The sequence below is a fragment of the Eubalaena glacialis genome, chromosome 3 (genome assembly GCF_028564815.1).
Source record: "Eubalaena glacialis isolate mEubGla1 chromosome 3, mEubGla1.1.hap2.+ XY, whole genome shotgun sequence".
In the NCBI taxonomy this organism is placed as follows: Eukaryota; Metazoa; Chordata; class Mammalia; order Artiodactyla; family Balaenidae; genus Eubalaena; species Eubalaena glacialis.
In genome coordinates this window covers 46640668-46664879 of record NC_083718.1, presented here as the reverse complement: position 1 = coordinate 46664879, position 24212 = coordinate 46640668, and the positions used below count along the sequence as shown (strand labels likewise).

General features: G+C 36.0%; 1 protein-coding gene across 1 annotated transcript in view; it reads right to left on the bottom strand.

Annotated features, from left to right (window-relative positions):
* KCNK2 (potassium two pore domain channel subfamily K member 2) overlaps window positions 1-24212 on the bottom strand; it is a 153662-nt gene that overhangs the window by 18594 nt on the left and 110856 nt on the right. The window lies entirely within an intron of this gene.

Below are 24212 nucleotides of genomic sequence, written 5' to 3'. Positions count from 1 at the left end.
ATATTCTTGCCTCCTTTATCAAAGATTAGGTGACCATAGGTGCGTGGGTTTATCTCTGGGCTTTCTATCCTGTTCCATTGATCTATATTTCTGTTTTGTGCCAGTACCATACTGTCTTGATTACTGTAGCTTTGTAGTATAGTCTGAATTCAGGGAGCCTGATTCCTCCAGCTCTCTTTTTCTGTCTCAAGATTGCTTTGGCTCTTCGGGGTCTTTTGTGTTTCCATACAAATTGTGAATTTTTTTGTTCTAGTTCTGTGAAAAATGACAGTGGTAGTTTGATAGGGATTGCATTGAATCTGTAGATTGCTTTGGGTAGAAGACTCATTTTCACAATGTTGATTCTTCCAATCCAAGAACATGGTATATCTCTCCATCTGTTTGTATCATCTTTAATTTCTTTCATCAGTGTCTTATAGTTTTCTGCATACAGGTCCTTTGTCTCCTTAGGTAGGTTTTTTCCCAGATATTTTATTCTTTTTGTTGCAATGGTAAATGGGAGTGTTTTCTTAATTTCGCTTTCAGATTTTTCATCATTAGTGTATAGGAATGTAAGAGATTTCTGTGCATTAATTTTGTATCCTGCTACTTTACCAAATTCATTGATTAGCTCTAGTAGTTTTCTGGTAGCATCTTTAGGATTCTCTATGTATAGTATCATGTCATCTGCAAACAGTGACAGCTTTACTTCTTCTTTTCCGATTTGTATTCCTTTTATTTCTTTTTCTTCTCTGATTGCTGTGGCTAAAAGTTCCAAAACTATGTTGAATAATAGTGGTGAGAGTGGGCAACCTTGTCTTGTTCCGGATCTTAGTGGAAATGGTTTCAGTCTTTCACCATTGAGAACGATGTTGGCTGTGGGTTTGTCATATATGGCCTTTATTATGTTGAGGTAAGTTCCCTCTATGCCTACTTTCTGGAGGGTTTTTATCATAAATGGGTGTTGAATTTTTTCGAAAGCTTTCTCTGCATCTATTGAGATGATCATATGGTTTTTCTCCTTCAATTTGTTAATATGGTGTATCACGTTGATTGATTTGTGTATATTCAAGAATCCTTGCATTCCTGGGATAAACCCCACTTGATCATAGTGTATGATCCTTTTAATGTGCTGTTGGATTCTGTTTGCTAGTGTTCTGTTGAGGATTTTTGCATCTATGTTCATCAGTGATATTGGCCTGTAGTTTTCTTTCTTTGTGACATCTTTGTCTGGATTTGGTTTCAGGATGATGGTGGCCTCGAACAATGAGTTTGGGAGTGTTCCTCCCTTTGCTATATTTTGGAAGAGTTTGAGAAGGATAGGTGTTAGTTCTTCTCTAAATGTTTGATAGAATTCGCCTGTGAAGCAATCTGGTCCTGGGCTTTTGTTTGTTAGAAGATTTTTAATCACAGTTTCAATTTCAGTGCTTGTGATAGGTCTGTTCACATTTTCTATTTCTTCCTGGTTCAGTCTCAGAAGGTTGTGCATTTCTAAGAATTTGTCCATTTCTTCCAGGTTGTCCATTTTATTGGCATAGAGTTGCTTGTAGTAATCTCTCATGATCCTTTGTATTTCTGCCGTGTCCGGTGTTACTTCTCCTTTTTCATTTCTAATTCTATTGATTTGAGTCTTCTCCCTTTTTTTCTTGTTGAGTCTGGCTAATGGTTTATCAATTTTGTTTATCTTCTCAAAGAACCAGCTTTTAGTTTTATTGACCTTTGCTATTGTTTCCTTCATTTCTTTTTCATTTATTTCTGATCTGATCTTTATGATTTCTTTCCTTCTGCTAACTTTGGGGTTTTTTTGTTCTTCTTTCTCTAATTGCTTTAGGTGTAAGGTTAGGTTGTTTATTTGAGATGTTTCTTGTTTCTTAAGGTAAGCTTGTATAGCTATAAACGTCCCTCTTAGAACTGCTTTTGCTGCATCCCATAGGTTTTGGGTCCTTGTGTTTTCATTGTCATTTGTTTCTAGGTATTTTTTGATTTCCTCTTTGATTTCTTCAGTCATCTCTTCGTTATTAAGTAGTGTGTTGTTTAGCCTCCATGTGTTTGTATTTCTTACAGATTTTTTCCTGTAATCGATATCTAGTCTCAGCGTTGTGGTTGGAAAAGATACTTGATATGATTTAAATTTTCTTAAATTTACCAAGGCTTGATATGTGACCCAAGATATGATCTATCCTGGAGAATGTTCCATGAGCACTTGAGAAGAATGTGTATTCTGTTGTTTTGGGATGGAATGTCCTATAAATATCGATTAAGTCCATCTTGTTTAATGTATCATTTAAAGCTTGTGTTTCCTTATTTATTTTCATTTTGGATGATCTGCTCATTGGTGAAAGTGAGGTGTTATAGTCCCCTACTATGATTGTGTTACTGTCGATTTCCCCTTTTATGGCTGTTAGTATTTGCCTTATGTATTGAGGTGCTCCTATGTTGGGTGTATAAATATTTACAGTTGTTATATCTTCTTCTTGGATTGATCCCTTCATCATTATGTAGTGTCCTTCTTTGTCTCTTGTAATAGTCTTTGTTTTAAAGTCTATTTTGTCTGATATGAGAATTGCTACTCCAGCTTTCTTTTGATTTCCATTTGCATGGAATATCTTTTTCCATCCCCTCACTTTCAGTCTGTATGTGTCCCTAGGTGGGAAGTGGGTCTCTTGTAGACAGCATATATATGGGTCTTGTTTTTGTATCCATTCAGCCAGTCTATGTCTTTTGGTGAGAGCATTTAGTCCATTTACATTTAAGGTAATTATAGATATGTATGTTCCTATTACCACTTTCTTAATTGTTTTGGGTTTACTATTGTAGGTCTTTTCCTTCTCTTGTGTTTCCTGCCTAGAGAAGTTCCTTTAGCATTTGTTGTAAAGCTGGTTTGGTGGTGCTGAATTTTCTTAGCTTTTGCTTGTCTGTAAAGCTTTTACTTTCTCCCTCAAATCTGAATGAGATCCTTGCTGGGTAGAGTAATCTTGGTTGTAGGTTTTTCTCTTTCATCACTTTAAATATGTCCTGCCACTCCCTTCTGGCTTGCAGAGTTTCTGTTGAAAGATCAGCTGTTAACCTTATGGGGATTCTCTTGTATATTATTATTTTCTTTCCCTTGCTGCTTTTAATATTTTTTCTTTGTATTTAATTTTTGATAGTTTGATTAATATGTGTCTTGGTGTGTTTCTCCTTGGATTTATCCTGTATGGGACTCCCTGTGCTTCCTGGACTTGATTAACTATTTCCTTTCCCATATTATGGAAGTTTTCAACTCTAATCTCTTCAAATATTTTCTCAGTCATTTTCTTTTTCTCTTCTTCTTCTGGGACCCCTATAATTCGAATGTTGCTTCATTTAATGTTGTCCCAGAGGTCTCTGAGACTGTCCTCAATTCTTTTCATCTTTTTTTCTTTACTGTGCTCTGCAGTCATTATTTCCACTATTTTATCTTCCAGGTCACTTACCCGTTCTTCTGCCTCAGTTATTCTGCTATTGATCCCTTCTAGAGAATTTTTAATTTCATTTATTGTGTTGTTCATCTCTGTTTGTTTGCTCTTTAGTTCTTCTAGGTCCTTGTTAAACGTTTCTTGTATTTTCTCCATTCTATTTCCATGATTTTGGATCACCTTTACTCTTATTATTCTGAATTCTTTTTCAGGTAGTTTGTATGCTCAATATCAAAAAAACAAACAACCCAATCCAAAAATGGGCAGAAGACCTAAATACACATTTCTCCAAAGAAGATATACAGATTGCCAACAAACACATGAAAGAATGCTCAACATCATTAATCATTAGAGAAATGCAAATCAAAACTACAATGAGATATCATCTCACACCGGTCAGAATGGCCATCATCAAAAAATCTACAAACAATAAATGCTGGAGAGGGTGTGAAGAAAAGGGAACCCTCTTGCACTGTTGGTGGGAATGTAAATTGATACAGCTGCTATGGAGAACAGTATGGAGGGTCCTTAAAACACTAAAGATAGAACTACCATATGACCCATCAATCCCACTATGGGCATATACCCTGAGAAAACCATAATTCAAAAAGATACATGTACTCCAATGTTCATTGCAGCTCTATTTACAATAGCCAGGGCATGGAAGCAACCTAAATGCCCATCGACAGATGAATGGATAAAGAAGATGTGGCACATATATACAATGGAATATTACTCAGCCATAAAAAGGAATAAAACTGAGTTATTTGTAGTGAGGTGGATGGACCTAAAGACTGTCATACAGAGTGAAGTAAGTCAGAAAGAGAAAAACAAATACCGTATGCTAACACACATATATGGAATCTAAAAAAAAAAAAGAAAAGAAAATGGTCAGAAGAACCTAGGGGCAAGATGGGAATAAAGATGCAGACCTACTAGAGAATGGATTTGAGGATATGGGGAGGGGGAAGAGTAAGCTGGGATAAAGTGAGAGAGTGGCATGGACATATATACACTACCAAAGGTAAAATAGCTAGCTAGTGGGAAGCAGCCACATAGCACAGGGAGATCAGCTCGGTGCTTTGTGACTGCCTGGAGGGGTGGGATGGGGAGGGTGCGAGGGAGGGAGATGCGGGAGGGAGGAGATATGGGGACGTGTGTGTATGTATGGCTGATTCGCTTTGTTGTAGAGCAGAAACTGACACACCGTTGTAAAGCAATTATACTCTAATAAAGATGTTAAAAAATGAAAAAAAATAAGAAATTTAACCTGGGCAAGAATTTCTAGCAAAGGAAAAAGTCAGTATGAAAGAAGATATTTTCTGAACCATATTTTGAATAGCACAATATTGAGATAAATAAATGTCATTTAAGAAGTCAGTGTTTATGTGAAGTCAGTCAACTCTACTATTATGATTTTGTTAAGTGAAAGAGAAAACAAAGTTGTCTTTATTCTGATTACAACTATATAAAATAATGAATATATATAGGCAAGGATATTAAAGGTAAAATTATGGAAACTGTGGATTTCAACAATCACCTACTGAATATCTACCATGTACCAGACCTTGAGCTTAGTGCTAACTTTCTGGATGTGCAGAAATTTTGAGTAGTTTTTTTCCTTTTAACTCTCCCCTTACTGATGTTATAACATTGCCTGCATAGATTCAGCATATAGCATACCAGCCTTGAATAAACTTTGTGAGGGCAGAGATCTCTCAGGATTGCTATTTATTTGATAAACACACATGTCAAAATTGGACAGCAATTGCCAGCGGGGATCTTTCTAAATATTATTTAAATATCAAAGTAAAAAATATCTCGAAGGACTCTAATTTTTAATGTTATAAAGAAAATAAAAAATGATTGAGAATGTTTGAGTCAATAGTTCTGAACCATAACTCTGTTTACTAAAGTATAATTTTTTATACCTTACTATACACCGCGGTGTGATGAAGGATAATTCTCTGCCCTGTTTTTCATATTTGTTAATGATTCCACTTCTGAAAGTATCCTTGTCTTTACGCTTGGTCAGTCTTCATTGGAGTAGTCATTCTTAGTAACGGAAAGTATTGGGTTAGCCAAAAAGTTCATTCGGGTTTTTCATGTTCCGGAAAAACCCGAATGAATTTTTTGGCCAATCCAATACAACATGAACTTAAGAGAATTTTCAGCGTTCTCAGTTTGAAAAGTATATTTTAAATTGCAGGTCTTTTAAATGCTTGGTCTTTATCAACTGCATTTCTAAGATTATTTCCCTCCAAACAACTCTACAAAATGTCAGCGACATGTTTTTCCAAGAGAGTAAAGCTGATTTGTGAGGAGCAGTACTTCCTTATACTTTCTTTTTTCCCTCTGATCTGTTTCTGAGCCATGCTTCTGTGACAGGAAGTCATAATCCTCCTCTGACTCTTGATAAGAGAACAGAATCCAGATGCATGTCATCTAAAATCGTTCTCTCCACATGCAAAAGGCACTGTCTCCCCACCAGCTGGGGTTACCTGAAATATCATGGTTGAATATTAGCTAATGTAAAAAAGGCTCTACAATTTTAAGCCATGCTATCCCATGAGCCCTGTTTTCTATAAAATTCAACAATCACCAAGAGGCTGAACATTATTTCATTTTAGATCTGTTGCTTAATTTATCTAGATGAGCCTGTGAAATTCCTCAAATTTAGAACAATTCTAACCCAAATTATTTGTTCATTTACATTAACTCTCTAGTTCACTATGACCTTCAGAACCACCCAAAACTTTGTCCTCTTGAACAAGTCTTTAGCCCTCTGTACACTTCCATTAAATTGGAAAACTCTGTATTTTCTGCTTCAGCTTTCCACCCAAGATCATGACTACCCCACTTTCCCTAACTACTTATTAGCTTTGAAATTCTACGATACTGTTTATAGAGTTTTGGGTTTTGATCATTAATAGATGAATAATAATCAAAATTTGCTAATATCTTAATTGTCCATTTCCAAAGATGAATATCTCAGCAATTATTTGCAGGAAGCTACTTCAGAGTGGAAATTTGTGGTATAATTTGGAAATCTGGCAACAGCAACTCTGCTGGTCCTCCATGGTAAGATAATTTGGATTTTCTTTCTCTCAAAGCCCCTCCCACCAATCATTTTCCTTGAATCACTCCCTCCCCATTCTTACTTCATGTACAAGGCCATTTTTTTTTGCAGAGCTACAGTCTTTTCTAGTGATTTTTCCCTACAGATCTTACCCTGCCTTACCCATATTTTCTATTCTAATAGGCTTTATTTGTTCTTTTCTTGTTCACTCAATTAACTATAGATAATAATCACTCGTTACAGGTAAGCCAGTCCCTTTCATGGAGTCATAACGGGATGAGGAATTTTTACCTGAAACGCTGTAAGGTTTTTGTAATGTTTTCACAATTACCAACAGCCAACTCAAGTATTGGATAATACTTAGAAGAGCCTCAACTTTTCTTTAAAGTAAATATTCTATTTACGTGCCGATCTAATCATTGTTTCCAGTGTGAGCAGAGTAACATGGATAGAGAACATTTCCCCAAGGATCTAAAGCAAAGCTGAACATTTAGGATTTAATGGCCATTAAGTAACTTTCTTCACCAGGCATAGGACTACTGAGGTTCTTGTCTTTGACCACTGCTTTTTCCTGCCCCTTTTGACAGTGGGATTTTAATTTACTCTTCTCAATACTCAGATGCTTATCTACCTTAATGACTTGAGGAAAGTTAAATATTAAAAGCAGGTAGCTGAAAAAAAAAAAAAAAAGCAGGTAGCTTAGTTGAAATCATCCCTCTGGTTAAATTTGTGAAAATAATTTGAAGCCTACTTTGCATTCCAATTTCAGAGGTTGCCTAGACTGTAATTCCTGACAATTATCATTAATTCATTTTCTGAAGTATTGCCATTTTGTTGTATTGTTGAACTGTACTATTAAAAGAACAATTCAAATTATTCTCTTTACCGACCAGGTTAAAAAAAAAAAAACAACTAAAAGGATTACAAAGTGTCACATTATCTTGACAGAACAGTACATGATGTTTTTCTCTGATTTTCAGGAAAGTATATGTAATATTCATAAGGTCTCCTTAATCTAAACTACTTTTTTTAGTTAGCAATTTCTTCACTTCTTAATACCACACATATTAACATAACTGTGTAAAGATTAAGTACGATATGTCAATAAAAACAATGTCAAGAAAGATAATATCAATACCATGATTTTAAATATCTTTCATCTAAAATTACAAAAGGATAATATATAATATTAACTACACTAATAATGAGGTGGGGCTGCAAAATCAGACATTCGCTTGTAGAGTAAACGCAGCTTCTTAATTTTTGTCATTGTAGTGACATATTGGCTTTGTGTCACTGAGCACCTTTGAACTTCTCCCCTTGGTCTGGGGTCACTTTAACAATCCGTATTATGGAGCTTATCCAACTTATACAACATTTTACTGTGTTGTAAGGATGGGGGTATTAAAATTCATGAAGCAAAATAAATTATATACTTTTTAATAAAATAAAATTCTCCACATTTCTATAGGACTGAGTTATAGTAACTAGATATTTGTCTGTCAGTACAATGTGGAACCTCTATGATGGGGGGGGGGTGATGTAGGGATAACTGTGCAAAAAATACCAATTACACATTGATCCTGCAACATCTTACTGTGCCATAAGTAAAGAATTTCTCAAAGATTCATGGGGATATGCCAAAAGACACAGAAGACAGTTTGTCCCAAGACTGGGACAACTTGACGATAAAAATAAATGATAGTTGTAATGGTCTGTAATTCACTGATTAGAGCAGAAATCCATGAAACTGTACTGATAATAAATAAATAAATAAATAAATAATTGAGAGTTTGATGATGAAAGACACAATCATAAACTCTCACAATACCTCCCTACAATATATATATTAATTATGTAGCAAAAAGAGTAACTTTACAGTGGAGAAGCCTGGCAACCACTACTTTATGTAATTGTGTACCATCTAAGAGGATGCAATGAGGAGAAGTTTTTCATGTGTTATTTAGATTTATGGTGGGTATCAATCACTGTGATATTCCTATTTCACTGGCACATTTAAAAAGATATATAATAGTCATAGTTAAGTGTCAGTGTTCCTGTTCACTGATAATTATATCCTTTGTGATTATTTAACCTAAAATGGAATATTTTAGGTTTTAACTTAAAAATATGCATGGACAGACCTCACTTTTCAAAATACTTTCAGGGAATTCACACACACAATTGTGGAGACCGCTGTTCTGGACCAGTGTTTTGTAACTATGGTATCAGGCAGCAACAAGAAAAGGTTTTCTCCTATAATCCACTCCCTTCCCTTCCTCCAGAGACAGAAGTTGTGGCACACTTCTTTATTCTCCATTTCACCTTTTTGTCTTTCTCTATCCCAGAGTTTTAGGAAGAGAATGTAAATATTTTGGTTCCCAAGAAGATGATTGATTTAAGAAGTGTCACCCAACTGTGAGCTTCAGGGGCTACATGAACCTCTTAAAACTGTATATACGCTGTTAGGATTTGTGCATTTTTCACTGTGAAAGGGGATCAGAGCTCTTAACAAACTCAAAGAGGATGAGACCCAGTAAAGGTCATGAACTCCTGCTATATTAAGTGAATGCAACACTGATGTTTATAAGTGGAGTCTTCCTTTTTAAAAGTGGAAGACCATTCAAAGCAATATATTTCTAAGTTTCACGGTGTGTACTGTTTTATCTCAACTGCCTAGCACAGTACAGGCACACTGTTGACACTTATAAATCTTTGTTGAATAAACGTCCCAGAAGCCAAATGAATTTTAGGGTGTCACAAGGAGGTGGGTAGATAACAGAGAAGAGGATGGTAAAGAGTATTATGGAGAATGCCATACATTTCAAACAAGGAGTGTCATGATATAAAGGCCCATTGGAATGGGTTGGGAGAAAAGCTACTGCCCTCTTGGTGCTTCCTGAGTGAGACAGACAAATAACTTCATGAATAAACACAGAATTACAAATCATGATTAAGTGCAGTTAAGCCAAAGTAAGATATGCGATGAGCGCAAATAAGGAGGAGGAATAATTTAGATTGAAGGGGTCAGATGGGATGTCTGGAGAGACGTGACATTTGATCTGAGATCCGAAGGATCTCTGTGGTCAGCAAGGTGATGGGTATGGAGAAGAACAGTCAAGGCCAGGGCATAGAGCATGGGAAGGGAAGGGACCGGTGTGAAAAAGAGCTTGGTGCAATCAGGGACCTGAAAGAAGGCCCATGTAGCATGATTCTAGTGAATCCACAAGATGAGTTTGAGAGGTAGGCAGGGTCCAAATTATGCATGAATACAGAAATCATGGTAATTAAAAGATTTTAAACTTTATTCTCAGAGCAATGGGAGGCAAATGAAGAATGGGCAGCAGAGAATAACTACCAGATTTGGGTTTTAATTTCTGTGCATGCACTACATATGTTGACAAAAAACTCCTGGGAATGCAGAGAAAAGAAATGCAATTCTAGTTTCATTTATTTTTATTAAACTGCTACTAACACTTACTGTCTGGAATGACCCTAGTGCCTTCACTTGGTCCCTGTTCTCTAGAGGAATACTGAGGGAAGAACACGATCTCCACGATGGGCAGGAGGACCGGGGCTCCCTCGTTCCATTGCTGTCAGCATATTCTGGTGCATTAGAATTTATGGGGCTATTGGATATCAGCAATGTGATTAGTTTTATAAAACCAAGATCTTTAAATTGTAGAGTTTTTGTAAAAGTAAGTAATAAGATGGAGTGTGGCCATGAAAATCTTAGGCACCAACATACTGGTGGCACAGGCTGCATGGTGTAATACTTAAAGATCATCTGTGCATTTTTCTGTTTTAAAGTTTGATGACCTGCTTCGTGATGAGAAAGGTTTGCTGTAGGATGCTACTTGGCAGATATTTGAAACAAACAAACTCATTTAGTCTTCCCCTTTAAAGGATAGAAGATATATAAGATGGCAACTGCTGTTCAAAAAAAGTTTTTTAATGCGTACAATGGAAGAAAAATTGTAAATGGGTGTTTGCAGGTATTGTCACTGTTATATATGTTCCCCCAAATGGGGTGCCACTTATCACATGTCACATGTCTTAATACTTAGCAAACTTGGAAGAAGGATTTTACCAACTGTAGAAAAGTCCCCCAAACAAAGGGTTTCGGTGGATACTGAACGTGGGCTAACCTTAAAAACAATGGCTTGGCATTAGAGAAGATGGATACTTCCTAACTCAAGAAAATAATTTTCACAACTAGTGAATACTATGTAAAAATGAGTACGATGTTTAAAAGACAAAATTTAAACATGTACTTCTTTCATTTGTGTCTACATGAGTTACCTTTTTCTGACATGACAGCCATCAGATGAAGAATCAAAATAAACTGCACTGTGAAGTAGAATTGGGAATTACCATAACATGGAATGTTAAATCCAGATCTGGAAAAGTAATGGGACATACAAATCGTACTGTTCTCATTATTAATAACTTTTAGTGACAGCAAAAAGGTTTTGTATTATCAGTAGGCACAATTAAAACATTTAAAACGATTTCATTTTCATCTTTTAACATTTTTCCCTTTGCATATGTTTTAAATATATATCTAGTATATTGGTACAGGAACACAGTAGTGTGTGTATGTAATTTATAACTAAATACGCATACTGTAGAGGCACATGCTCAAAATGTTTTTACTAATAATGATTCACAGTAAAAATTTTGGAGACCACTAAAGAAAGGAAAGGAATTGGTGGGAGGTGAGGAGGGAAGGAAGACATCTAGTTAGGATGCTAATTGTGATGGATCAGGCAGAATAATACAGTAGTTTTGGGGTATGGAGACAGAGTGTACAGGATAGCATTTAAACGTGCTTTAAGTGACATTTACTGAGGACTGGAGACTGAGAGGAGGAGAATATTTGGGGGGTGGGGCTATCACCATCCCATGCGGGTCATGTTAAGTTAGAGACGATAAATAGGTGGTTGATTATAAAGTATCCCCTGCACAGCAGCTCCTGCCATCATCTTGGGGGAATTTCCACCTCCACTGAGCACAAGAGCCCCACCAGCCTCTACCTCTAGCATCTCCAGAACTTTAACCTTTGCTGTAGGTCAGCACCCACTCGCATGTCCCAATCCTGGTCTTAATCTCTGACCGTAACTCCATTCTCTCTAGCTCTTTTACTCTTACCACCAATATCCTATACAGTGACTGCACTGAGCTCGTAGGCACTTGGTCCATTAGTGTCTTAGTCCACTGGTCCCTCTCGACTCCTTCCTTCACTATTCTAGCTACTCCCCACGAAGCATCACCTCTATACACTCCCAGCACCCCATAAATTCCCTCTAACACTATTTGCGTACATACTTTGATAGTCATATATTGTATCTTGGCTACTGGTTTACTTCTATTACGTTTCCTATTGGACACATCACCGAGGCCTGAGACTGTGTCTAACTGTGTCATCTTTTTATCTCCAGCATCAACCTCATTGCCTGAAACACAGAGGCTGCCCCATAGAGCTTTAAAACAACTGAACTGTGCAGATAAAATTAACTGCTTTTTCTTTCAACCATTTTACCTTAAATCTATCAAAATAGTTAAATCAGTTAATCCAGTTAAATCAAAAATCCAGTTCAGTCGATAAACTAAAGGTGATTGTTTTAAATTTTAAAGCCATTAAATCCAGTTTGTATTCATGAAATTTAAGCATACTGGAAATTCTATTCCAAGCACTACCAGCTATGTATTCTATTTTTCTCTATGAAAGTTAAAAAAAGAAGTTATTTAGGCTTCCAGGGATAAACCAGTGTCTGATCAGGTGCATTTCCAGAATCAGTGTCAGTGCAAGTTATAGATGAGGAGCTGGAGGGTTTCAGGGTATGAAAAAGAAGATGAGAAGTGAGTAACAAAGAAGTGAGGAGAGAAGAACAAGTCTTCATTTTGCTGTTGTCTGTTGCTCTTATTTTCAGAGGTTAATGCCTTTATTTCTGAATACAGGCTCTATCAGTTTAAAAATAGCTTTGTCATATTTAAACTTTTCATAAAGGAATGTGAAGACAATAGACAATATGGTCTAAGCAGATAGATCCAGGAAAATCACATTTCCAACTTCATTTTCAAAGGGGAAATTGCTTCCAGAAAATCACTCTTGCAAAGTAAACTCTCCCATGTACAACTGCATGGGTGTGGGTGGTCGACATTTACAGCAATCCTTTGAAATAACTGGTGATCCACGTGTAGCTGTTCACCTTGACACATTAGATGAAAATGCAGAGGCGGCAACAGTAATCCTAATACTAAGCTAAAGATATTCTCCGAGAACTGCTTCAAATAGGGACAAGAGCAAGTAAGGTGAATTGACACGTTTACGTCACTGCCTTTGCAAATTGCCTTTTCCCCTTCTCCTTTCTAACTCCTTGAAATGATATCAATTAAGGACAATAAAATTTCTGGAAGGAAAAACACAATCTATATCATTAGCACAGAAGAGGCAGCTCTGTTTTAAAACAGGTTATTGCCAGAGATTCTTAGTCTATATTCTATAATATAGGCTACAGTCTATATTCTCATCTTACTCTATAGCTGTGCTGTCCACTTCAGTGGCAACTGTCATTCTGGCTATTGGACACTTTAAACGTGGTCAGTCTGATTTGAGATACACTGTAAGTATAAAATACATGCCAGATAATGAAATTTTATTACAAAGACTATAAAGTATCTCACTTTTAAGTTTTCTATTTTCAACACTTACATATCAAAATGACAGCAGTTGAATATATTAGGTTAACTAAAATGTATTATTAAAATTAATTTCATCTGTTTCTTTTTACTTTTGTAAAGAGGTTATGAGAAAATTTAAAGTTACATATGTGGCTTGCATTTGTGCTTTGCATTATATTTCTATATGGCAGCACTGGTTCACAGAATGCCCTTCCACTGCCATCTTTAAATTGGACTCAAAAAATCATGCTTTTATTCTTTTATGAATGTATAAAAAAACTTTCAGAAAAAAAGTAAAATTGGTCATGTACTTTTAGAAAATAATACAAAATCAGAAATGTCCCCCCACTCTTTTACAACAAGTAAAAGTAGCAGAGAAGGTCTGATAATGCAGTGTTCACTGCACACGAAACCAGTGTTCACAGCTGCTTTTCCTAAACCGACTGTAGCGCTGCCAAGATAGTCCTACGGAAAGGCTGCTCACTGGGTGGGACAGGCCCTGTCTTACAAGCATACCACTGTATTCTGATTAAGTTGGCCAAACTGTGATGAGGCTGCCTAAGAAACAGGAAGGAAATACAGAAAATTAAAGACGGGGCAATGGAAATACTGAGGATGGGACAGCAAGACACAGCTAGTTTTCTGCCCCAGAAGAGTGCAGGGGATTTCCCTGGGTGATGTATCTACATCAGAAATGCCATGAACCTATGTCCCCATCTGTGTCTACTGATGGCTTATGGATTTAGAATTTAGGGAAAAACAATGCTACTGAACGTAAGGATAAAACATAGGAAGCCTCCATTGTGAAAGAAAAACCAACAAGCTATATATCAATCTCCCTTCAATAGATGCTTCTAAATAATATCTGGAAAGGCAGCACGATGGACACGCACACTCCTTGCCTGTGGCAGTCAGAGCGTCCAAAGCATCTAACTCATACCACACAAATAGTAAAGAATTCTACCGAGAGAGAATGAAATGGAACCTCTTCACTTTCGCCGCTAACCTCCTCCAGGCTGACTTTCCTGTATAGCACGTATGATATCACTTCATGCTTTTGAGAACACGATTTGACCTATTTTTGCTTGTATCCATTTAACAGAGAGCTGTGTTATAGTGGGTCTCTATTATACTTTGGTCTGGTTATTTTATGAAGCTTGTATTACATCAAGTCCTAAAGGGGCAAGGAATATTCAGGAATGTGAGAAAAGGCAGGAAGAAGCAAGGACAAATCCAAATGTCTCTCCAGGTATCATGCCAGAGTTACCTATTGTTTTTGGTTTGATACTGACTAAATAAACCCAGATTCATTATCTTTCACATTAAACCAATAGTTAGAGAGGGTGGAGTGAGATGCAACTTTTGCCTGGGTCTGATTTTATTTAACATGTTCTGGGCTCATGACAAAGCTCTCAAAAGCTTTAACTATTCCCAAGTTCCCCTCTCACTAGCCTCCTTATCTTCTTTTCCTTCAGATGTAAAATTTGGTTGCTTGTGCATTTTGAATAATGGCAGGTGGAAACTTCCAGGGAAAGAGAAAAGAAGAGGGAAATAACCATTTCATTTTTCTGTAGTTAAAAAAATCTCTTTAAATTGTCAGACTGTCCAACAGGGACAAGCCACACATATGACTGCTTTGCGAGAGAAAACACCCAGCTATCTGAGAGCTTTTAAATACAAGAATGTCCTGCTATTCGTGGATGCCAAATGTGGACAAATACAGCACATCTGTAATAACAGGTTCAAAGAGGTGATAATATAGACATATACATTTAAAGTTGTTCTGGCTCAGCTGGTAGTGTCAAACTAGGGATGCATGCAAAGAGCCCCAGACAGACAACAGGAGAGATGGGTGGAATACAGAATATTTATCAAATATTAAATTCTAGAACTTCGACATTTTCCAAGAACTTCTGAAATAACACTTTTGAGTTTTATGCTTTCAACTATGGAACTTACACTTTTGATCATTAGAACCTAGGGATTATTTGGCAGGTAGGGGTTCTAGAGGCAACTTCACATTTGTATTCCTAACACTTCTTCTGTTTATTTTAAGGAAGTACTGCTTTATGAGATCCAGCTTTAGTGTATTACTATTTAACAATAGCCATCATTTCTAATAATTCTATACCTTAAGATGATTGTAAAATTGGGGAGAACTTTTTTATAAGCTTAAATCTGCTTATTTAAAATAAGAGTGTTCTAACTTGTTCATATTTCATTTCATTAAGCCTCCTTCAATAAAACATGGATGATGGCATCTCCCTCCACTACATGAAAAGAACTCCACGAACGGGGACTTCCCTGGCGGTCCAGCGGTTAAGACTTTGCCTTCCAATACGGGGGTGCGGGTTCAATCCCTGGTCGGGGAGCTAAGATCCCACATACCTTGCGGCCAAAAAACCAAAACAAAAGCAATATTGTAACAAATTCAATAAAGACTTTAAAAATGGTCCACATCAAAAAAAAAAAAAAAAAAAAAAAAGAACTCCATGAAGCATGTGAGCTTTCCCATTGGTCAAATGTAGGAAAACAAAACTTTTGTCTATCTTGGATATAAGACTATATAAAATATTTTCACTTTTGATAGGCTTTAAACTACAAGACATCTCAAGCCAGGAATACTTTTCTTCCAGCCAAGCATAAGCATCCCCATATGTTTCCCCCTCAAATTATGAAAAGCATAGAGACTTTATTTCATATATAGTCATTAATGTAGCACAAATATAGATGATCTAATTTAGCATTTAAGTGCTAAATGTTCCGAGGATCTTTAGTGTGTAAATTGGTCAAGGGGAGGGAAGATAGTACAACTTCTTTCCCTAAACTGCTCATTCAGAATTCGCAAGGAGATCTAACTGAATCTCAGACACACCATTCCCAATAAAGGACACTCCTGCTAAGCGCCAGAGGGAGAAGAAAACCTGTACTATTTGAAATTAACAACTATTGTGAAATCAGCATTTCTGAGCAAAAGATCTCTAATTAACAAAACAAGCAGCAGATTATCCAGCATTCTGTGTTGGAGGTAACTATATTTTCTACTTGGAGATCTTGGAAAAATACTGACTCTTCATTTGGAATTTCATACTGATTTAATTTCACATTAAGAAAACAACTTCTCTAAACCCCCTTCTTTACTTTACCCAATACTATTATTATGTGTACTGTTCTTTAGAAACAGGTCAGTTATATACAAGTCACCCTTCCTGCCTGCATTTTTCTTCTCTCATGCAAACATTCTACTTTTCAAATCAAATGAGTGCCCTTCAAATTAGAAAATGTGCAATTTTACAGAGCCTAGAAAGATTAAAAGCATTAAAACCTTCTGGAAAATGTTCTCAATGCTTAAAATAGTATCAGCTGCCACAAACAATATTTCACATGGGGCGTGGGGGTATACTCTTTAACATAGCAGCAAGGAATAATAAGAACCAATTATTTTATTTTTTAAATAAAACAAAACAAACAAAAATATTAAAATTGTCAAGAAATCAGCACATCAGAAATAAAAATGAAAATTTCCTGACATTTGGTTGTGAGAGACTAACTTTTGAATTAGCTTCTAGCTTGATGGTATCAAATTTCATACTACATCTTACAGTAATGACTCAAGTTTTTTTAATTGAAACATGAATTGTTTTAGCCTATGGAAAATTCTAACCAGCTTAAATGTCAACCTATTTCATTATGAAATTAGTCACCTCTTAAATATTAATTATAAATTATTTTGTTTCTGTAAGCAATAATAGAATGAATAAAAGCCACCAAAGTAAGTACCCTTGGGTTCTACTGAAAACGTTAAAAAAATGAACAAAATTAAAATCATCTCTCTGATTTGACAGAGAGGAAAACTACCCCTTTCTTTCCTCTTTTATCACCGAAGAAGTACAAGATACGCTAAAATTGAAAATAAGCATGAAAAGTAACTCCCTATGTTATTTTAGATCTCTCCAAATTTTTCCAAATTCCAAATTATACCCCTTCCTCTGAATTCTGAATCATTTTATCTCTACACTTTTTCATTCATTCAGCTCAGCAAGCATTTATTGAGTGTCTATTATATGCCAAGGACTGTTTTACTTCATTTTGATAGAGTAAAATAGCAAAAATCCATTCCCTATGAACAATACCTTCTGGAAAGAGAAATAGACAATAAACAATGAAACGATCAATGAATAAACCACACAGAATGTTAGAAGTTGGCAGATATGATGAAAAACTAGAGCAGGGCAAGGAGAATAAAACCGCTGTGGGGAGAGGGGTTTCAGCTTTAAATAGGATGGTCAGATGTGGCCTCATTGACGAAATGGCAGGTGCTGAGGATGTTCTCCTCCACACGGGTCACTGCAGCAGCACTTTTAATGTAAAAGAAGGAAAGCCACTAAGGCCAAAGATTTTTTAAAAATCATTGCACAAATTCTTATGGTTAAATTAAACTGTCAAGCTCTGCTGTAATACTGTTTCTCTTCAATATGTGATGGTACAGGAAAGATATTGAATGGAGGGGTAGAACTGCAGGGGAGCATTTTAAACTGAAGTAAAAACTTATACTATTTATAATTTTGATGAGTTTGTTTTTATAGAGAAGAGTTTTCTCCCCTAAAGTTGTTTCTGAAATGGCAAATCATTTTCATTATTGAAAATTAAAATTGTTTTTAAAAAAAAGTCTAGAAGATATTAGGAAGTGAGTCAGGCAGATAGATACCCTGCAAAAGAGTATTCCTGATGCAGGGAACGATCAGTGCAAAGGCACTGGAACGGGTGTGCCTAGTGTGGGGAGGAATAGTAAGAGAAGAGGTCAGGATAACGGGGACTAGATCATATAGAACCTTTTCTGCTATTTTACAGACTTTAATTTTTACTCTGAGAACAATGGGGAGACACTGGGAAACTTCTAAGCAGAGAAATTACCATATGACTTGTTTGAAAGGATTACTCTGGCATTTTGGTTGAGTATAAACTTTACAGAGAGCAAAGGTGGAAGCAGGGAGACTGGTTAGGAGGCTTCTGGAATAATCCAGGTGTGAGCTAATGATGGCCCAGGAAAGGATGATGAGAAAGTGAGAAGTGGTTTGAGTCTGGATATGTTTTCAGATCAATCCCATAGGACTGAATGTAAAATGGGAAAGAAAGAGAGGTCAAGGATATCACCTTCCTTATGTAATTTTCTCCAATTCACCCAATTAGATTTAGTAATTCTATTTCTGTACACCATTGAACACAAAGCATCTTTTTTATATCTCTATCATAGTTCCTACCCTGGAGTAATTATTAGTAGTGATATACCCCCACTTACCTGGAAATTTCTCCTTGAGGGCAAATGCTATCTCTTTTTTATGCCTCTATTCCCAATACCCACACCACGGACAATCAAAACATGTTTGATGAACAAACTAGTCAATGAGTCCCTGTGGAACGAAGTCACTTGTGGTACGCATCTTTTGTGGGGTGGCATAACAGTCCCCAACTTGCATATTAGAAGCAGTACTCAGTGAGATCCTTATTTCCCCTCTACTCAGACTCTACTGCCTTTTGATCACTTCACCTTTATGACAAAGTTTGCATGTTGCTGTCCATGTGGCTTCAAAATAGGAAAGTAATTTTTATCCTGCCCTGCTTATATATGTCCTTGCAGACTTTATTGCTCCTTTGGAAATGCGTATGGAATGCAAAACAGTAGTCCTTAAACTGAACTTATATTTAGGCAAAATCTGTCCAGCAGGCTCTGAAAGCACGGTAGAAATGGCACAAATTGGAGTAAAGATGAATATATAATATATATATTGTATCCATATATCTTTGTATAAAGATGAATACAGACGTGTATATATAAAGCACTGGATAACATAAAAATACCCTCACTAATAGAAATGTTTCAGCTTCTCACACATAGGCACCAGGAAACTGAAGGGGCCATCAACATATTCCAAGTTGTGGCAATTATGAGAAAGACCATGAAAAAGTCGTCATATTTATACACATAGCTTCCAATTTTGGAAATAAATTGCTTTGTATAGTAAGATTTCCCAACATGATTGATTTTCTACCTAGAAAGAAAACTAAGTGCTTGTTGATATGGAGAGATTATGAAACAGTAAAACCAGAGTGGTTATGAACAACTAGGTGTAGTAGTGATAAACAGCTATAAGATGTGAGAAGCTTTTTGTTTTGTTTTAATTCTAAAGGTGAAAAAACAGACATTTCAGAGATCATGTGCAGCCTGATATTCTGGAGCTAGAGTTTATCCTTGTAGTGGGACCCCCTTCATTATACACGTGACTATTTTGGTGACCATGTCTGTTTATTTGTTTTGTTTGTTCAATCACAGAAATGTAAGTCAAGTACATATCCACAGTTACTAAGAACAACCTTACCTGCAGAGGCAATCCAAATGGAGTTGCTTTAGACTGAGATATCCAGTATCACGTTTAAGAATTTAAACAGCCATCTCCATTTGTGGGAGAGTATATTTGCATATATTGTGTGTGTGCATGTATATGTCTATATATCTATACATCTATACATCTATATGTATATAGCATATATTGTATTATTATTGTGTCAACTTGTCTTCTGCTGGTTTGGTCCCTGCACTCAGGATAAAGAACACCCAATAGAATGAACGGGTCTAGAGTGATAAGCAGACCCCAGCAATACGCTACAGAGCCAGGGGTTGAGGAGTAAGATCACCAAGAGGGGACCCTTTGAGAAGATGACCAATGAATTCTATGAGCAATATTGTCTAATTGCCCAAGCATAAATTTTTCCCTTTTCTGCTCTGTAATTCCCTTAAGTTATCCTCAAGCTTTCCTCAAAGTTTTATAAATTGTTTCAGCCTCATATTAGCTGCCTTATGGGAAATAAATTGAGGAGTTTATAACTATGAATGCAGTTAAGTAGCCCCAGTGAGAGCTTCCACAGTTACGACATGGCCGGGTGAGAAAAGAGGGAAATCCAGAGCTACAGTTTGGAGTGACAAGTGACAAGTGACAGGGATAGATTTGTGAAACACGCAAGTACAACAAATTAGTCTGTCTTTGAGTTGAGATGAGATAATCAGTCTACAGTCTATACATAATAAAATAGAATTTGGAAAAGTTTTAGCCAAGTACTGAATAAAGAAAGTATACCAGAAATGTCTAGCCATATATGATTTTGCATAATGCACAGGTCATAATCTAATGATAGATTATAATATGAAAATTATATTATTTGTAGAAACTGGTTTATAAATATAGTTGAATATTAGAATATTAGGTTCAACCATATGAAATTGTAATTCTTAAGGTCAAAAATAGTTGAATGTCAACAATTTCATACAGTTCAACCTAATAAATTGCAAATATAATATTATATAAGGAGACCCTACTCTTTTATATCTGTGATTACTCTGGTATTATGCATTGGTTTTATGAAACTTAACATCAGTTCAAATTTCTTTATTTCAGAAAGTTTACATATACAACAGATTTAATATCATTGGACCCAATTTTGAATGGGTATATAATCCTGAATGAGCAGAGAGACTGCTTTTTTATAGGAACAGGAATATTTGGTCTCTGGACAATTTAAAGCCCATCTATACTTTCTTTAAAAAGCAGGTTGCTCTATTTTACTTCAACTCTTACCTTGATGCTTGTATTTTAATAAAACCATTAGCGAATCTTAAATAAGATAAATACAGATAATATATCTTAAATAATATAAATGCAGATAATAAATCTAATCCTATCTGAGATTTGGAAACTAATACAAAACTCACCAAATACGAGTATGGCACATAACATTTAAATCTTCTAAATTATTATTGTTACTTTAACTCTTTCCTCAAGTTAGAGCAAGTGTATTTTACTGGATTAGTCAGGACAGAGGAGGTTATAACCTAGAACAAACAGCTCCTTAATATCAGTGGCTTAAAGCAACAAAGGTTAATGCCTCACTCGTGCTGAATGTCCATGACACGTCAGCAGCAGGCTCTGCTCATAGCGGTTACTCAGGGACCCAGGCTCACACAGCACCGTGATCATTATGGTCACTGAGCCAGAGGCAAGTAAGCACTTGAGGGGTTCACAGGTGCAATTAAATCTTCTTCCCATTCTGCCCACAACTGTTGGCCAGAACTATTCCTATGGCTCGCCACCCACAAGGGAAAGAGAAAGTGCAATCCTACCATATGTCTGGATGGAGAGACAAATGAAAATATTTGTATAATAAATAATGTATAATATTTGTGTAATAAATGAATAGCACTGATGACTAACCCTTTTACTGGAGGAAAAACAGGGGTTCTTCCTTGTTCAGAAACAGGAGATTTTGTGCATCTGTGTACGCACATACGCACACACGCACACATACCATTAATTGGAAACCATTCTATTGGTTCAAATCAAGATTGAGGCAGGAAGATGAAATTCCCTTACTAAAATTAGGGTGCCATCCACTAAACACTGAACAATTCACCATATTTTGTTGCTAAAGATAATTAAATAATCCCTGATTAAACTTCAAAGTGTTCTACCTACTCTCAACTCTGACTGACCACAAACTAATATTCTTTCAGAAAGCCATCTACAGAGGAAATTTTAAAAATTATTTGTGTCGATCCATCTTTGAAAACACACTTGCTTGTGTTTTCAGAAAACACAGGTTTGATTTTTTGTAAAATGTGATTGATTTTAGCCCTGAATACAGGCGAGCACAATACTTTGGTTTGATGAAGAAAGTCCGAAAACACTTTTGAAAGCCAAGTTCATGGCGGTCACTTTTCCTAACACAAATTCTCAGAACAGATGACATTATCAAAACAGTCAAAAAAGATAGATAATATTACATCTTGATGCATTAAATCCCCATAATGTGCTCTCTAACTAAAGAATACTAAATTACTTATAAAGTGCTTTGAGGCAAAAACTATTATCTTAAGTTATTTTCCTATTGTGTACAAATGAATAGAAAAAAGTACTCTGAATTTCCATTACCAGATGACATTCTGTGAAATACCTGAAGCAAAAAGAAGTTACAGAAATAGTGAGGGTTCAATCTAAAATCTAAAACAGAAAAAGAGGAATCTTCCTTCATGTTTTTATTTTTTAATGTAACAGTTGAGCTACTCACTCTCAGTTTAATAAAAGGAAAAATAAAGGTGGATTCTACCTCAGTCCACACATCAGGACACCAGAAAATCTGTGGCTCTAAATCAAGAGAGGAATTAAGATAACAGTGATCTAGGTATATTAAAGGAACATTTAATGCAAAAACTAGTTTTCAAATCCATAGAACATCCAACATACCTGAAATCCTTGAACCCACTTTTTTTCCTAGGCTATTTTGGACCCTGGGTTTATGATCAAATTCTAGCAATGTACATAATCTTAATGTTTTCTTGTTTATCTTTTCTTTTGTGTTTATTTATCATTTCAACCAGATAAGATGTTTAGACATATAAGCACGCACAGCATTTTATATTCTATGTAGAACAATATATGATGACATATAGATGATAGTCTTAGAACTTTACAGGTCATTTGATTTGGGACAATACTTTGATACTAATTCCTTCCGAAAACCCATGAGGAAAAGAACAAGCATTCAGTAAGCATTTAGCCACATCCCACACTACCCACTGAATCTTTACAGCAGCCTCATAAAGGAGGTTAAATCTCACTTTATAAGAAAATGGAGACTCAGAGATGAGGTATTTTGGCGAAGTCTGCAGAGCTAGTAAATAGTTAAGATAGAATTAAATCTCAGTTTTAAGGGTTCCAAAGCCCATGAACTTTTTAGAAATGATACAAATCATTTCCACTCATTTAAAAGCATGTCAAAACTTTAGATTTCAAGATTTCATTGATCTATACCATAACACAACCAGTGACCAAAGTAAATTCACAAAGCTCTTCTTTGTAGCTACAGATGGGTATCTGTTCTTTGTAGTAACAGAAGGGTCAGATTTGGGTACTTATTTCTAATGTGTCGCTATTACCTACATATAAAATAATAAGAAAAAAAGAAAAGTAACAAAAATATATAACCAACTCCTGAACACTTGGGAGGCAGCATAGGAAAAAAAGTTAGTTTAACAAAAAGGCTGGGTGGACCATGCAGTCAAGCCATCTGGGTTGACTACTGATTCTATCACATACTAGCTGTATAACCTTAAGTAAGTCACCTTACCTCCCTGTGTTTCAGTTTCCTTATTAGCAATTCTTATTTGATAGCTGGACACTTTATCTCATTTAAGATTTAAAAAAGAAATAAAGCATATTCTAGAAGCAAAGTATTTCCATTTTCACCACTCTCAAACCCTGTTTTGGTTTTAACATATATTTTGCCTTCTAAGAACTTCCTAACATTAAGACTCACAAAGGTTCACGGTATGCAACACAATACTGAGATGATACACAGACACAATTTGGGGTCTGGGTTCTACAGAAATGACTGTCCATAAAATTGATTTAGAAACTAGACATACCCCGTTGTGTGAGAGTTACTACTGTCTCAGAGCATAATTTAAGTCATATTGTTATTCGTTCTTTTCTTCTCCTTTCCAATTGCCTATTTACTAAATAGGTAATAATTTGCTGAGCTGAGGGTGGGACTAAAAAAGAGAAGGAACTTCCTTTCTCCTTGGCACTACTAGGCAAAGTGAAATATAAACCAGCAGACAAAGCTCGAAGTCTGCTCTGATCTTTTCCCCAAAGCAATAGCGAGGGACACTGCCTTCCCCATGGGACAGAAAACAAGGGCCCTTTAAATATGCCTTATTTTAACAACACATTGTGATACTGCTTCTATTTTATTCTATTCCTACCCTTTAGTCAAAGAAGAGTTATATGCATTAAAAAAATAAACCTGAGAAGTCTTATGATCATTGTATACTGTGCCCATAGTCCAACTTCAGTCATTCATAACTACTTTAGCATCTCAACAGAGGAAAACAAAAATATACCACCCCTCCCCCAAATATGTTAGAAATCAAAGCAACAACTACCAAGTCGGATAGGCTGTCTGAGGATTAAAGGAAGGAAAGG